Source organism: Eubalaena glacialis, chromosome 16 (assembly GCF_028564815.1).
Source record: "Eubalaena glacialis isolate mEubGla1 chromosome 16, mEubGla1.1.hap2.+ XY, whole genome shotgun sequence".
NCBI lineage: Eukaryota > Metazoa > Chordata > Mammalia > Artiodactyla > Balaenidae > Eubalaena > Eubalaena glacialis.
In genome coordinates, this window is record NC_083731.1 from 62,782,891 (window position 1) to 62,797,427 (window position 14,537).

General features: G+C 32.6%; 1 non-coding gene across 1 annotated transcript; it reads left to right on the top strand.

Annotated features, from left to right (window-relative positions):
* Positions 1 to 1,227: 1,227 nt before the first annotated feature.
* LOC133076705 (U6 spliceosomal RNA) lies at positions 1,228 to 1,333 on the top strand. Its single transcript, XR_009697594.1, has one exon. It is a non-coding gene; the product is annotated as a U6 spliceosomal RNA (small nuclear RNA).
* The last annotated feature ends 13,204 nt before the right edge of the window (positions 1,334 to 14,537 follow it).

Sequence of the window (14,537 nt, forward strand, 5' to 3'; positions counted from 1 at the left end):
AGAATGTTAAATTGTTAGAATATTCAGAAGGAAAATATTTGTTCTTGAAGAGGGAAAGGGATCCATGTTATATTGTTGAAATAGAATGTGAAATTCAGTGGATTCAAGGTAATTTCAGGGAATTTCCCTGGTTTGCAAAGAAATGGAAAATGCTGAAAATTTTTCAGAATTAAAAAGAATGAGTTAACACAAGAATATAGTAAGAGTTTATTGAAGCAGAATTATGATCTCAGTAAAGGTAGAAACTGCTTGTCCATTCCCTTAATAAGAAGTCCCCCTTTATGGTAATAACATTGTAATGGGAAAACAAATGTGCAATGGAAAAATGCATTCATTCTGGAGGCACTCATTTGGTTTGGATAGCCTCACATTCAGGAACGGTTCAAGGAGAAAACTGGGAGAGGTTGTGACATAAAAAAAAATAAAAAGGAAAACAATGCCTTGAGGAAAATATATTGAATTTTTATATAAAAGAATTTAACATCACCAATACACTAAAAGGAATTTGGGGGTATGTTGTATATATCGGTCAGAATCTTTGCAAGTATAAATCATTTGATTGTGTGTCCACATTATAATCACTTGTTTGTACTTCATTATCTCCATCTTTTGACTTAGAAAGAGTAGAAGCCTATGCCAACAACACAGAGTATTTTGCATTGGAAATCTTCTCCAAATCGAACTATTATGGCATGAATTCCTTGAATGCAGACACCAATTTTGTACAATTACTTATGGTATGCATAATGTTGCACAAGGCAATGTACTAAGTGTATTATTTTACACATAGGAAGTGTAAAATAATAATTTCTGAAGGATAAACAAATAGATAAATTTTCGGGACATTTAAATTTTACATGCAGAAAGCTGAATTTCATACTAATGCAAGTAACATTAATATACATATTATCACATTTTATAATCAGAAAAATTAATTAAAATAATGTAGTGTAGCTTGAATCAAAAATATATCTTCTTACAAGTTACCATATCAATTTGAGCATAGAGCTTGCCGAAGTCATATTCAAACCACTCTAAAAATCAATTTTTCTCTTTTTTTTTTTTTTTCAAAATACAATATATAGAATTTTACATTGAAGGGGAAAAAAATAGCTGACACATAGGGGAAAGAAATGATTGGTTTTCTTCACCTAATGTCTGTCTGGATGGGCAGAGAAAAGCATGACATTTCTGGACAGGTGATGACATCTAAAATGATGTGTCAGAGTGCTTACTTTGGAAGCACATATACTAAAATTGGACTGATACAGAGAAGATTAACATGGTCCCTGCACAGGATGACTTGCAAATTTGTGAAGCATTCCATATTTTTAAAGCAGTTCAAAGAGGGAAGATTATAGCAATACAACTCTACCTCAAGAAACAAGTAAACTCTCAAATAAACAATCTAACCATACACCTAAAGGAACTAGAGAAAGAAGAACAAACAAAACCCAAAGTTAGTGGAAGGAAAGAAATCATAAACATCAGAGCAGAAATAAATGAAACAGAAACAAAGAAAACAATAGCAAAGATCAATAAAACTAAAGTTGCTTCTTTGAGAAGATAAACAAAATTGAGAAACCTTTACCCAGACTCATCAAGAAAAAGAGAGGACTCAAATCAATAAAATTAGGAAAAAAAAAAAAAAAAAAAAACGGAGAAGTTACAACAGACACGGCAGAAATACAAAGCATCCTAAGAGACTGCTACAAGCAACCCTATGCCAATAAAATGGACAACCTGGAAGAAACAGAGAAATTTTTAGAAAGGTATAACCTTCCAAGACTGAACCAGGAAGAAACAGAAAATATGAACAGACCAATCACAAGTAATGAAATTGAAACTGTGATTAAAAAATCTTCCAGCAAACAAAAGTTCAGGACCAGAGGGATTCACAGGTGAATTCTATCAAACATTTAGAGAAGAGCTAACACCCATCCTTCTCAAACTCTTCAGAAAAATTGCAGAGGAAGGAACACTCCCAAACTCATTCTATGAGGCCACGATCACCCTGATACCAAAACCAGACAAAGATACTACAGAAAAAAGAAAATTACAGACCAATATCACTAATGAACATAGAGGCAAAAATCCTCAACAAAATACTAGCAAACAGAATCCAACAACACATTAAAAGGATCATACACCATGATCAAGTGGGACTTATCCCAGGGATGCAAGGATTCTTCAATATATGCAAATCAATCAATGTGACACACCATATTAACAAACTGAAGAAGAAAAACCATATGATCATCTCATTAGATGCAGAAAAAGCTTTTGACAAAATTCAACACCCATTAATGATAAAAACTCTCCAGAAAGTGGGCACAGAGGGAAACAACCTCAACATAATAAAGGCCATATACGACAAACCCACAGCAAACATCATTCTCAATGGTGAAAAACTGAAAGCATTTCATCCAAGATCAGGAACAAGACAAGACTCACACGACTATTATTCAACATAGTTTTGGAAGTCCTAGCCACGGCAATCAGAGAAGAAAAAGAAATAAAAGGAATACAAATTGGAAAAGAAGAAGTAAAATTGTCACTGTTTGCAGATGACATGATACTATACATAGAGAATCCTAAAGATGCCACCAGAAAACTACTAGAGCTAATCAATGAATTTGGTAAAGTTGCAGGATACAAAATTAATGCACAGAAATCTCTTGCATTCCTATACACTAATGATGAAAAATCTGAAAGAGAAATTAAGGAAACACTCCCATTTACCATTGCAACAAAAAGAATAAAATACCTAGGAATAAACCTACCTAAGGAGACAAAAGACCTGTATGCAGAAAACTGTAAGACACTGATGAAAGAAATTAAAGATGGTACAAACAGGTGGAGAGATATACCATGTTCTTGGATTGGAAGAATCAGTATTGTGAAAATGACTATACTACCCAAAGCAATCTACAGATTCAATGCAATCCCTGTCAAATTACCAATGGCATTTTTTTTTACAGAACTAGAACAAAAAAATCTTAAAATTTGTATGGAGACACTAAAGACCCTGAATAACAAAAACCATGTTAAGGGGAAAAAACAGAGCTGGAGGAATCCGACTCCCTGACTTCAGAGTATACTACAAAGCTACAGTAATCAAGCCAATATGGTACTGGCACAAAAACAGAAATATAGATCAATGGAACAGGATAGTAAACTCAGAGATAAACCCATGCACCTGTGGTCAACTAATCTATGACAAAGGAGGCAAGGATATACAATGGAGAAAAGACAGTGTCTTCAATAAGTGGTGCTGTCTGGATGGGCAGAGAAAAGCATGACATTCCTGGACAGGTGATGACATCTAAAATGATGTGTCAGAGTGCTTGCTTTGGCAGCACATATGCTAAAATTGGACCAATACGGAGAAGATTAACATGGTCTATGGTAATCAGTTATACTCAAATGAGGAAAACTGGACAGCTACATGTAAAAGAATGAAATTCGAACACTCCCTAACACCATACACAAAAATAAACACAAAATGGATTAGAGACCTAAATGTAAGACTGGACACTATAAAACTCTTAGGGGGAAACATAGGAAAAACACTCTGACATAAATCACAGCAAGATCTTTTTTGATCCACCTCCTAGAGTAATGGAAATAAAAACAAAAATATACAAATGGGACCTAATGAAACTTAAAAGTGTTTGCAAAGCAAAGGAAACTACAAACAAGACGAAAAGACAACCCTCAGAATGGGAGAAAATATTTGCAAACAAATCAACGGACAAAGGATTAATCTCTAAAATATATAAACAGCTCATTCAACTCACTATTTAAAAAAACAAATAACTCAATACAAAAATGGGCAGAAGACCTAAATAGATATTTCTCCAAAGAAGACATACAGAAGGCCACGAAGCACATGAAAAGCTGCTCAACATCAGTAATTATTAGAGAAATGCAGATCAAAACTACAATGAGGTATCACCTTTCACCAGTTAGAATAGGCATCATCAGAAAATCTACAAACAACAAATGCTGGAGAGGGTGTGGAGAAAAGGGAACCCTCTTGCACTGTTGGTGAGAATGTAAATTGATACAACCACTATGGAGAACAGTATGGAGGTTCCTTAAAAAACTAAAAATAGAAATACCATATGACCAAGCAATCCCACTACTGGGCATATGCCCAGAGAAAACCATAATTCAAACAGACACATGCACCCCAATGTTCATTGCAGCACTATTTACAATAGCCAGGTCATGGAAGCAACCTAAATGCTCATCAGCAGACAAATGGATAAAGAAGATGTGGTACATATATACAATGGAATATTACTCAGCCATAAAAAGGAACGAAATTGGGTCATTTGCAGAGACGTGGATGGATCTAGAGACTGCCATACAGAGTGAAGTAAGTCAGAAAGAGAAAAACAAATATTGTATATTAACGCATATATGTGGAACCTAGAAAAATGGTACAGATTAACTGGTTTGCAGGGCAGAAATAGAGACACAGATGTAGAGAACAAACATATGGACACCAAGAGGGGAAAGTGGTGGGAGTGGGGGGTGGTGGTGGGATGAATTGGGAGATTGGGATTGACTTATATAAACTAATATGTATGAAATGAATAACTAATAAGAACCTGCTGTATAAAAAATAAATAAAATAAAATTCAAAAATTCAAAAATAAAATAAAATGATGTGTCACAGCGTTAAAACAAATGAGAAATGAATATGCGATTCAATTTTCTTCTAAATACATGCAATAAAATGTTTCATTTTAATACATTTCATTGCTTCTATAATTCATTTATTGTTTCTTTTTCATTTTTTCTTTCTTAGTGTCACTACTTTGTGCTCTCTATATGAAATCATAACCGTAGCAATACCTTAGATATCTCATAGATAGATAGGAAATTGCTAACAATGCAAGGCAACTTAAAAAGGAAATAGCAGGATAGGCCATGACGATGACTGTCACAGCATATGTTGGCCAGGGCTTTGTCCTGCCATTTCAAGAAACTTCTGCTAATAGGAGAAGAGCTGTCAGGGAAGGCCGTGGTATCAATGTTCTCATTTTACTTTAATGCTACTGTCCCAGAACTTCTGCTTTATAAAGGATATTTCAGGGTTGACTCAGGTACGTTTATAATATTAGCAGATGTGAAGGTAAATATGTCGACTGGGAAATTAGCCCTACAAATTGTTTGAGAAACAAGAAAGAATTAAAGTTTCAAATCATGGCAGTTTTTCATAATAAATTTACATTCTGTGATAAAAATGTAGTCTAAAGAACCAAGGAGAAAATAATTCCATTAGACAGGTTCATTTTGAATAGGGATTCCACATAATTATAGTAGAATATATAACCTCATTTGAGTATAACTGATTACAAGTACTCATGCTGATGGGAATCAGGAATATTGTGTTAATCATGGTAATGCTTTTCTAACTCACTGATGGTTACTCACTTATCTATCAGGAACAGTCTTTAGATCTGCTAATCACTTTCTTTTTATCTTTTTTTTAATGGAAGTATAATTGACTTACAACGTTATACCAGTTTCAGGTGTACAACACAGAGATTTGATATTTTTGTATATTTCAAAATGACCACAACAATGTCTAGTTGTCATTTGTCACCCATACAAAGATATTAAAATATTATTGAATATATTCTCTATGCAGTACATTAAATCCCTGTGACTTATTTCTTTCATAACTGAAATAATCTCCCTCACCTAGTTCACTCATCTCCCCATTCTCCTCTCCTCTGGCAACCACCTGTTTGTCCACTGCATCTATGAGTCTGCTTCAATTTTGTTATGTTTGTTCATTTGTTTTGGTTTTTAGATTCCACATATAAGTTAAATCATATGGTATTTGTTTTTCTCTATATGACTTATTTCACTTAGCATAATATCCTCTAGGCCCAGACATGTTGTTGCAAATGGAAAGATTTCATTTTTCATGGCTCAATAATGTTCCATTGTGTGTGCCTGTGTGTGTGTGTACATATATACATATATAAATATATCACATATATATGTATATGTAGATATGTGTGTGTATATATATGTATGTGTATATATATATATACACATCACATCTTCTTTAGCCATTCGTCTATTGGTGGACACTTAGGATGCTTCCATATCTTGGCTATTGTAAATAATGCTGCAATGAACCTATATAGATAGGGGTGCAAATGTCTTTTCAAATTACTATTTTTGTTTTCTTTGGGAAAAAACCTAGAAGTGGAATTGTTGAATCATATGGTTGTTCTATTTTTAAATTTTTGAGGAACCTCCATACTATTTTCCATTGTGCCTGCCCCAGTTTACATTCTCACCAAATATGCACAAATGTCCCCTTTTCTCCACATCCTTGCCAACACTTATTTGTTGTCTTTGTGATAATAGTCATTCTGACAGATATGAGGTGATATCTCACTGTGGTTTTGATTTGCATTTCCCTGAGTGTTGGTGAAGTTGAGCATTTTTTCATGTGTCTATTGGCTCTGTGTATGTCTTATTTGGAAAAAAATGTCTATTCATGTCTTCTGCCCATGTATTAATTGAGGTGTTTGGTCTTTTTGATATTGAGTTGTTTGAGTTCCTCGTATGTTTTGGATATTAGCACATCATCAGGTATATCTTTTCCAAATACGTTCTTCCATTCAGTAGGCTGCCTTTTCCTTTAGTTGACAGTTTCCTTCATCGTGCAAAAACTGTTTAGTTTGATGTACTCCCATTTGTTTTTGCAGATGAAGTTTATATAGATAGGTATAAATTAGTAAAACATGTGTTAGAAACCCCAGATAAAAGGTAAGAGTGGAGATTAGGAATTGTTTTATTATTTAACAAATATGTATTGAGTTCATTCTATGTTCAGACACTGTTATAGGCACTTGAGATACATTAAATGATGTCTGCCTTCATAGAGATTACATTCAAGTAAGTCATGACCACCATATAGTTAGTTCCCTTGCTTATGAATTTAGATAATAATTGTTCTTGTGGTTGAAAACTATAAGATTTTATTAGTTTTCTAACAACATATTTATATTTAAGGTATTCACAAGAAGAAACAATATTTTGTTTAGGCTATCCGTCTATTGACTGGTAACATACATTTATTTGAGCAGTATAATGGCAGCAAGCCCAGCAACGATATTTATTTTTGCCAAACATTTTTCATTCTGTTTAATTCTAAGAATAATTTAAAAATCTCAAATGAAATAAAGAATTAGGGAACAAACCTAAGTTCATATTCATATGTAGTTGTGGTTAATTCCTAAGTTTTTCTTTAGCTGTTAAAATCAAAGTCAAAATCAATATTAGGATTTATTTTTCAGTATCTACCAGTAGAGGTGCATTAATTTTGCTTAATTTTAGTTATTTTCAGGGAAATGAATTTAGTCTTCGAAAGAGGAAAACATACCACAGGTAGCATTTTCCACTGACTAGAGTCAATGTTTCTTCACGGCCAACCAAATATTTTATTATTATTTTCTATATTTTCATTGCTTAGCTCTTAACTTAAAATACGTTATTGGTAGTGGTTGATCTATTTTCACCATATATTATGGTCCTGCAAGGTTTTCTTTCATTTTTTCTGGTTATTATTTTCATAATCAGTCTCAAGTTTTCTTCCAAGAAAAATATGCATATTCATTTATTTTACTCTCAATTTCAAACAAATGAAAAATAGGAGAAGACAATTTTGTAATAAAGCACGATTGTTGCTCTTTTCTGATGACAATGTATTCCTAGGAAAGGTTAAGCTTTACTCTAATAAATGCAAGAGTTTATTCAGATCCAGCACATGCACATACATTATGAAGATATGTAAAACATTTGTCAAAATGTATTTTCCTGCTTGACTTTCATCGCCTCTGTCTCTGCTACAGTTTACCATCACTTATTCTTCTTGCAGGTCCATCTGAGGTATATTTTGACAATCAGTCTAACTTGTTAGTTTGCAAAATCCTGCTTTCTTAATGTGGGTAAGATAATAATGCAGAAGGATGATACACTCAGCTTTGTGGCACACAAAGCATACTATTGCACGAGATTAATAATCTGGGGACTAATAATTGGGAGATATAATGCAGTAATTTATAATCATGAATTGATGCTCTAGTTCAGATTAGTTTACCTAATTACCATCCCTTAGAATCTGAACAAATGGACCATGTGACAGATGAACTTCTATAGGGATAGAAGGGGGAAATTTTTTTTAATCAGCTAGAGGACAGCATAAATCCCTGAAAATCTGAGTTGAGAATATTAAGAAATCTGAATATGGAAACCATGACATGAGAAATGATAGAATATGAAGACAAGCTTCACCTGCTTAAAAATTTGATCTGGATCAAGTTTAATTTGTATGGTTTGACAGGCAGTGCAAGTGCCTGTTTGCTGATCATATTCTTAGGCATAATTGTCAAAAATTTTGATCAAAGAAAAATGGAAAGGGGCAAACATTTCTAGAACTTTCTTTTGAAATAATGACCCCCTTTCCTCTTCTCATTAATTTTAAACCATCACCACCACAAAGAAGCAGAGACTCCATTTATCTGTAGTCTGGTGGCTGGTAATTTATATTTCTCTGTATGTTCATCAATTTTAAGCCTTCGCAGTAAACAAAGGACCTCTGCTTGACTTAGTAGATAGTCTTGACATATATTAAGTTACTCCAATTGTCAAAATAAGGTATTCTGACAATATCTTCACTCCTACAAATACCTTTCCTGTATTCTCACCTAGCAAACTGCGCCCAGTAGTTATTAAAACTATTGATTCAAACAGTGACTGAATTAAAAAATTAATAGAATATGTTAAATGTGGCACAAAAGTATGAGTTTATGTAATTTCTTTTGAAAAAAAGTAACAATAGCTATTTAAGAAGTCTAGATACTATCTACTTGACCCAGAAATTCCATTACTGGACATTTGTTTTCCAGATACACTTGTACATGTGTGCAAAGACAAATGTAGTAGGATGCACAATCGAATTTCTTGTCATACCAAACGATTAAACACATTGTAAATGTCCTTCAGTAAGAGACAGGTTAAAAACATGTTACATCCACAAAATGGAAACCGTGCAGCCATTTAAAAGAAATATGTTTATATTACAGTGTGTATATATGTGTGTGTAAGTGTGTGTGCACACACACTCATATATATATATATATAATCTATGTATGTATCATGTTTATTTATGTGTATATAGTACAGATATATACCATACACATATACTTATTGTACATGTGATAACATATATACAACACACACAAATATGAAAAGATCTCCAAGATATGTAAATTTTAAAATAGAACATAAAGAGCAGCACTATATACTATACACAAGTGCCAATCCTAGAAAAAATTCAAATTTCTGTCCACCAAGAAATGGATAAAGAAATTGTATTCTGTTGATATAATAGAACACCATACATCAAAGAAAATTAATGAGCTATAGCTACACACAATATATTTGAATCTGAAATACATAATATTGAACTAAAAAAAGTTAGACACCAAAGAATACCTTTAATAAAATTTGAAAACAGGCAACACTAAGCTATAGATTTTAGTTATCATATAATGATGATAAGATAAAGGAAAAAATAAAGGAGAAAATATCTTAAAATTCAGCTTTGTTTTACCAATAGAGAGAGGAGAATTACCATTTATTTGCAAGCACTCTGTGTGTGTGTTTGTGTGTGTGTATTGGCAATGTTGTATTTATTAAACTTGGAGGTGATTATATTGTAGCTCAGGTTATAATAATTCATTACATCTACATTAATGTTTTATACACATTTTATTTATGGTATATTTAATGAATAACAAGATATTAATATGAAATGTAAGATGCTAATCAATATGTACCTTATGTTTATATTTGTGGTAAGAGGCGAGTGTGGTATATTTACAAATGTGTATATATATATGTATATATATAATTTTCTGATGGACAAAGTTGAAAGGGTAGTTACATTGGAGAAAAGACATAATAAAGTAAAAATTGTGCCCAGAATGTCATCAGGAAAAATACTAGCTTGTTGAGTTTTTTTTCCTTGAAGAACTGCTTTTTAGTTGTTTGACAGAAGGGCTAAGCTTTTGAAAATAATGTTTTTCTTTTTTTGTTAGAGCAGCAAAATGCCAGGTATGCCTGGCTTTTCTCAATTGTGTTAAATTCCAACAATTTTAGCTTGTGCAAAATATCTGAAGTCTAGTCTAAAGAAATTTTCATTTAGCGCCTTTGAAATATAGTATTTGTTATTAGCCAAGTTCTACTACATAAACTTTTGTAATGTGTTGCCTCACTGAAAATAGCAAATTGACCTAAGAGCACAATAAGATGAATTAACCAAATAAATTGAATTTATTCATGTCTAATTGTATCCAAGTTACATTTATTAGTTTATTAAGGGGAAATGATAGCAGAACAAATAGCAAAAAAAAAATTGTTAAAAATAAAATACTGTTTTTCTAATAAACATATACAGTTATCTGTAAACTGGACACATTTTTGCAGCTACAGAATACATTTGTAAATACAATTACAGTATTATAAATATACTTTTTTGGCATTAGAGAGGATAATCCACCTTCTCTCTTACTTGGCTGTAACTTCTGTATTGCTTCAGTACAAGGTGAGAGGTGATCCACCTGAATTTTCATCCCTGCTTTCAGACTTCAGTGAAATCAGAAGATGTCTCCTGAAATCCAAAGTCTGTTCTAAACTTGTTTTATGAGAGCTACACACACTAAGTAATGATGAATGAGTTTCTCCTTGTGGTCATGAACTTTTGCAGGAATACTCCATTAAGTTTACATCTTTTGAAAATATGTGCCTCAAAGAGGTGCCAGCTAAGATTGAAAGTAATCCTATATTTCTTAAGGTGATGCTTCAGCCTTACGGTATGTGGTAAGAATTTGAAAACTTTTTTTAGCTTTAATCTGTATAGCTATATCTTCCTTAAGAATGCAATGTGATGAAGAGTCAATATTCTGCAATGATTCCACCTAAAAATGCAACAGCAAAAATCGATACAGGGATATTTTACTCTGAATAGATGAGGACTATTCTACTACCTCCAGTCTCACAAAAATATTTTAATTTGCAACATATGCTGTAAATTATGTTTAGAGAGATTTACCATGGTCCACATTGCTGATTAAGATTGAATAAACAGTTGAAATAAAAGAAACAAGAAGAGGGGATGAAAATATGGCTTAGAAACAAGCCCAAAATTGCTGCAAGTGGTCCAATTATTTTCATAGTCAAATGTTTTTTATAAAGCTTCAGTAGAATAATCAATTCTTACTCCTCTGAAATTGCACTCCTTTGGTTCTCTGGTCATTTGATTCTAGACTCCCCAGGAATGGAGCCTGGGAGAAGAAAAATGACAACAAGGGAGTGTATGCCTGTGTCCTTCTCCTTTTTGTTTTGTTTTGTTTTGTTTTAATACCTTACTCTGCATAAAAGAGAGATTCCCATTTTGTTTAATACTCTTTTAGAAGTTGTAGATGGAGGTTATGAACTTAGGAAAACTTGTATATAAATCCTAAAAGAACCCCTTTGTACTTTGTGACCTTGGACATTGTTTTAAATTTTTTATTGCCTCATTTTCTATAAAATGGAGATGATCATACTTACAAGTTTGATTTTTTAATTAAAACAATTTATGTGCTACAGCATATAGTCAAATGCTATAAGAATGTTCCTTTTTAAATATTGATCTAAAGGCAAAACATTTGTGAAAAAGTTGTGTAGTAATTATTATGGTCAAATATTAAGAACTAGTTTTCCATAGAGTTTAGCAAAAGAGCAAGATATACCTTAGTTCTCACATTAAAACAATCAACATTTTTCCTATTCAACAGACATAAAGATTTTAATTATAATATTAAACATAAAAGCAACATGCCTATATGTACAAAGCAAAATATCTATATGTACCAAAGTGCAAACTAAATAAGAAATGTGCAGTATTCTTACTAATAAAACTATAAATTTTTGATGTACACGAAGGAAATCTGAATAAATGGAAAGCTACAAAGGTGTATGAATGAAACAAGTCAATTATGTAAAACTTTCAATTCTTTCCCCCCAACAAATTTAATGTAATCTCCAAATTCTGGAACTTGACAAAATCATCCTAAAGTTTATAAAATTCAAGCGGAATTTTACATGAGGAAGAATAAGCAAAAAAATATTGAAATATAATTATAAAGAAGGGAAAGGCTCATCTTACCAGATAATACAATATAAAGACCTAATTTAAAAATAGCATAATGTTCCTATTGGCATAACTAGACCTATGGAACAATGGAACAGAGATTTCTAAAACAGAGCCATATATATACTTGAATTTGAATTTGAAAAATGTGATGTCTTTAATAAACTGTTTTGGAATTCCAATATCAAATCACTGACATACACACATGTGCAAAAAATATCCAAGTTAGTGAAAAACCTAAATGAAAAAAGATACAACTAAAATTATAGTTATAGAAGAATTTGTTTATGTATTTGGAGTATTAAAAGTGTATTGAACAAATCATGAAGAAATAAACTGGTAAATTTGACTGAACAAAATTTTAAACTATTTAAAAATAATGCTATAATTATATTTAAAATGTGCACAAAAGCATGTAATAAAATATTTGCAACATGAATAACATATAATCAATAACAGTAGTCCCAAGGGTATATAAAGCCAAATTTAGCCATATCTGCTATGTTTCAACTTGTATAAAGAAAATATACTCAAATTGTATACTAAAAAACTAATAAAATAATAAAATTTGGCATAAGACAGATCAGGCCAGGTCAGGTGTGCATTGTGAAGGATTTCAGAACAAGCCACCCCAAATGTTACCATTTTGCCATATGGATTATTCTGAGCTATAGGCAAATGAGACCCTGTGGCCTCAAGAGAAAGTTCTGCCCTTCTTTTAACTACTTGGAAGAATTGAAATGGGGAGCCTTTCCCAGTATGAGAATTATTACCAGAGATAAATTTCATCTGAGTGAACCATCTATATGGCAGGGCAAACATCTAGTCACCCAAAATCTGCTCTTCTTATTATCGTCCTGTGAATTAACCTCCTGTCCTTGGGAGCCCCAGGCCCCTATCACATTCCTTAGCTCAAAATGGCATATACACCTCATTTTTCCTTTCTGTCTTTGAACCTCTCATGTATGTGGTGCTCCCAAAAGTACAAAATTAAATGTGGGTGTGTTTTTTTTTTTCCTGTTAATCTGTCTCATGTTGATTTGATTAGTAGACAGCTGAAAGAACCTTTGAAGGGTAAAGGAAAATTCTTTCTCTACAACAATTGTATGACAGACTTAACTCTAACTATAATGAGAAGTTATGAACAATTTTAAACAAAGAAGCAAATAATCTGATTAACATTTTAGGATAAAAGACCTTGGGTGTTCTTTGTTTTGTTTTGGTTTGTATTTTTTTGAGAATATTTTAGAATGTCTAGTGTAAAAACTTGAAGACTAGTTAGGAGACAAGTTATTGCCCTAATGCAGGTAAAAGATGATGGTGATTTGGACTTTCGAGGTGACAAGGAAAAAAAATGACAAACCGATAATGATACCTAGGTTTTTTGTGTTGGGCAACTGGATAAATGCATCTGACACTTACTAAGATGGAGAATCCTGGTAGGGGGACCATGTGGAATAAACTGCATTAGAGGGAAGTTATTGTAACAGAGAAGAACAAACCTGACTCCATATTGGAAATATTCCTTTAGATCTAAGGTTTTGTGCTCTGTTGCCTATGCTTAGTCATGTTGGCTCTGCACCTTTGTCTAGTCAATCAGTGAAAGAATGTTGCCTATAGTCTGAAATATACATAGTAGCCCTTTCTCAAGGCTCTGCCTCCCAGGCTTAACCTTTAAAGCCATAACACTTTTCATTCATATAGAGATAAAAGGTTGCAGAAGAGAAAATAACATTTGTCTTGTTGAGGTTTATAGAAACATTCTGACCAGACCTACACGGACAGCTGCAAGAACAAAAGATTACCACATCCCCTATGAGATCTGGTTGGCACCAAGAAGTCTGCAACATCTAGCCAAAATCCCTTCCCTTTTAGTGTAAAAAGAAGCCTGAATTCTAACTTGGTTAAGATGGTTCTTCGGGACACTAGTCCACCATCTTCTGCCCCAACACCTCATCTTCTGATTTCGTTGTGTGATGAGCATATGAGTTTGGACACTGTAACATTATTACTTCCTAAAGTAATCTATTTCATCAGTAATACTGTAACTGAAGCTTAATCTAAATATTTGCTGTTTATAAAAATATATATTTTACCTTAGTACCAAAAATGTAAAAATTCTTATTAAAAGGATGACAGAGTTGATTAGATATTGCATACACTTGTTTGTCACAGATACTGAGAAATAAACTAAATTAAAATGTTATATATAATGAACAAGCAGTGTCCTGTTTATGCATCTTGCCTCCCATTCTATATTGAAAATTTTTTGTAAAGATTAAGACATAGACTCACATCATCC